Raw genomic sequence first — 3,164 nt, 5'->3', positions numbered from 1 at the left:
GAAACAGGCTCCAGGCTCTGAGCTGGCAGTCAGCACAGAGCCCGACGCAGGGCTCGAACCCACGAACCGCGAGATCATGACCTAAGTGAAAGTCGGACGCTTAACCGACTAAGCCACCCAGGCGCCCCTGAAGTTGGATTCTTAACCAGCTGAGTCACCCAGGCTCCCCAAGAGATAATATTTTTTTTAAATTTTAACGTTTTATTTATTTCTGAGAGGGACAGGGAGAGAGAGAGAGAGAGAAAGAGAGAGAAAGACAGCATGATCAGGAGAGGGTCAGAGAGAGAGAGAGATACAGAATCTGAAAGAGGCTCCAGGCTCTGAGCTAGCTGTCAGCACATAGCTCGATGTGGGGCTCGAACCCACGAAATCACAGATCATGACCTGAGCCAAAGTCGGATGCTTAACAGACTGAGCCACCCAGGCGCCCCAAGATAATGTTTTTAAATATACTTCTCACTTTGAAGTCTAACACTCACAAAAGATCACTCTAAACACATTTTAATGGAATGTAAGTCACAGATACAAGGCAGGTGTAGGACAGCAAAAGCAAAAAGTTACACCGGAGGCAAGTTTTGGGGTGTTGGGAATTTGTTTTTGAAACGTTCTTGTTATTTTGTTAACACAAACACTTAGTCTTCCACCCAGAATGTCAAGCCAGGTCCAACAACAAGTCACAGAATTAGGCCAAGTGTGTCTGTGAAGGCCCCATGGAAACAGTAATGGCCTTTAAAAATCCCATTTATGTGTTAAGTCATTAGACTGTATAAAGTCTAAGAAAAAATGACTAGTCAATAGGCATGTCCTAGATTGGAGTCAGAGCTAGGGAGAGAATTCAGGCCTCAGGTCCATGCTGTTCCTACCTTAGGATGCTGTGTGCATGGAGAATTATCCCAGAACACAAAATGGACCCATACTCCTCCATGGCCAGACTTGTGGTCATCCTTCCCAGTATGACAATCTGCTGAGGGCACTTGGCACATATATGCTGACCAGATGAACAGAGAGCACCTTTCCGGCAACAGGCTAAATCGTGATCGGCAGTCACTCTAAGAGCTCAAAACTAGCAAAATGGTCTGTTACGTGTCACTAAGTAACAAAAGATGAAAAGAAAATGGCTCTGTGGTTGAGTTCATTTCCAGGACACTGTGGGAGCTACACATCTGAAACATGTCGCCTATTTCCTTTTCTATCAGGACTCTGATTCAGTAAGGCAAAGTTCCTTAGTGTACTTTCACATTTGCTTTAGGTTCTTCCAGGAAAATGCTAAAAACTACCCAGAAGTTAACTTTTTAAAGAAAACAATAGCCAGTCTTTAAAGAAAACAGAGTCTACCAGAACCTACACACTGTTTACAAAAAGTATTTGCTTTAATCTTACCCACGCTACAATTTTCCCTTTTCCTCTGAAAGTGGGGGCTATTGGCTATAATCCTGCATGGTCCAAACATCATAGGTTCAAAATTTAAACAGACTTACAATTTCCTAAAAGATATGTAACTGAAGATTTATGGTGAGTCGGTGTCCGACCCATATCTAAATCTTAGAGCATCTGAAGACATCTCTATCTCCACTCATCCCAGAGAGTGCTCTCATGCAGCCTCATAGCTTTAAATATCACTTACATGCAGATAACAGCAAATACACATTTCATCTCCAACCTCTTCCCTAAGTTTGTCATCTGTTGTGGGCTGAGTTGTGTCCACCCAAAAATCATATTTGAAATTCCTAACCCCCTTAACTTAGAACATGACCTTAGTTGGAGATAGTGTCTTTGTTAACATAATCAAATTAAGAAATAAAGTTCGTAGGGAGGGTTCTAATCCAGTATAACTGATGGCCGTATAAGAAGAAATTTGGACACAGACAAGCACAGAGGGAAGATGATGTGAGGAGGCATAAGCAGAAGACAGTCATCTATAAGCCAAAAAGAAGGCCTGGAACAGATTCTTCCCTCTCAAATACTAGAAGGAACCAAACTTGCTGGCACCTTGATGTTGGACATCTAGCTTCCACAACTATAAGACAATAAATTTCTGCTCTTAAGCCACCCAGTTTGAGGTACTTTATTAGAGCAGTCTTGGAAAATTAATACAGCAACTCAATCTGAATATCTAATAAATACCTTAAATATGTCCAAGCCCATAGCGTGGATTTCACCTGCTCCAACCTTGGGCTCTCCAACATCCCTTATTTCTATAAATGGCAATTAAACCCTGTAGATCCCAGGGCGCCTGGGTAGCTCAGTTGGTTAAGCGTCTGACTTTGGCTCAAGTCATTATCTCACTGTTTGTGGGTTTGAGCCCCACGTTGGGCTCTGTGCTGACAGCTAGCTCAGAGCCTGGAACCTGCTTCAGATTCTGTATCTTCTTCTCTCTCTGACCCTCTCCTGCTCAAGCTGTCTCTCTCTCTCAGAAATAAATAAAAACATTGAAAAATTTTAAAATAAATAAATAAATAAATAAATAAAATCTGTAGATCTCTATGACCAAGCCCAGTGAAATTACCCTTCAATCCTAGCTTTCTTTCATATTCCTTAAATCATTCATTCCCTAAATAATTTAGTATTTGATTACTATACCTTTAAATAATATCCAAAACTGGACTACTTCTCACCCCCGTCCACTTCTGTCATCCAAATCAAACTTCCATCACCTCTTACCGTGATTTCTGTAATAGTTTACTTATTTGTATCTTTTCTTCCACACTTGCTTTATGATAATCCAATCTCCACACAACAGCAAGAGTGATCCTGTTGGTGAGACCATTTGAATCCTCTGATCAAGACCCCACAAATGTTCTTTATCTATATTTATTTATTTTTTGCTTCTTGGCCTTTTGGCTAAGATCAAGTGTGGTATCTGTTCTTATCAGTATATTTATTTATTTAAAGTCACATCAAAGTGTGCAAGCTTCTACTTGAGTTGTCTTCCTGAATACTCACAGACCTCATTTCCATTCTCTCTCTCCATTTCACTACCTCTGTTATTTTTTTAAATTATTTCAATGTTTATTTATTTTTGAGAGACAGAGCACAAGCAGGGTAGGAATAGAGAATGACAAATCCCAAGCAGGCTCCAGGCTCAGAGCTGTTAGCACAGAGCCCAATGCAGGACTCAAACCCACAAACTGAGAGATCATGATCTGAGCTGAAGTTGGACGCTC

At 41.0% G+C, this 3,164-nt stretch overlaps 1 pseudogene; it reads left to right on the top strand.

Annotated features, from left to right (window-relative positions):
- The first annotated feature begins 2,821 nt into the window (after window positions 1-2,821).
- LOC120226490 lies at window positions 2,822-2,916 on the top strand (annotated as a pseudogene).
- Window positions 2,917-3,164: the final 248 nt, after the last annotated feature.

Source organism: Hyaena hyaena, unplaced genomic scaffold, assembly GCF_003009895.1.
Source record: "Hyaena hyaena isolate Hyena2069 unplaced genomic scaffold, ASM300989v1 scaffold_1708, whole genome shotgun sequence".
Taxonomy (NCBI): domain Eukaryota; kingdom Metazoa; phylum Chordata; class Mammalia; order Carnivora; family Hyaenidae; genus Hyaena; species Hyaena hyaena.
Note: the sequence above shows the minus strand (reverse complement) of the source record. Positions and strands in the feature narration are given on the sequence as shown.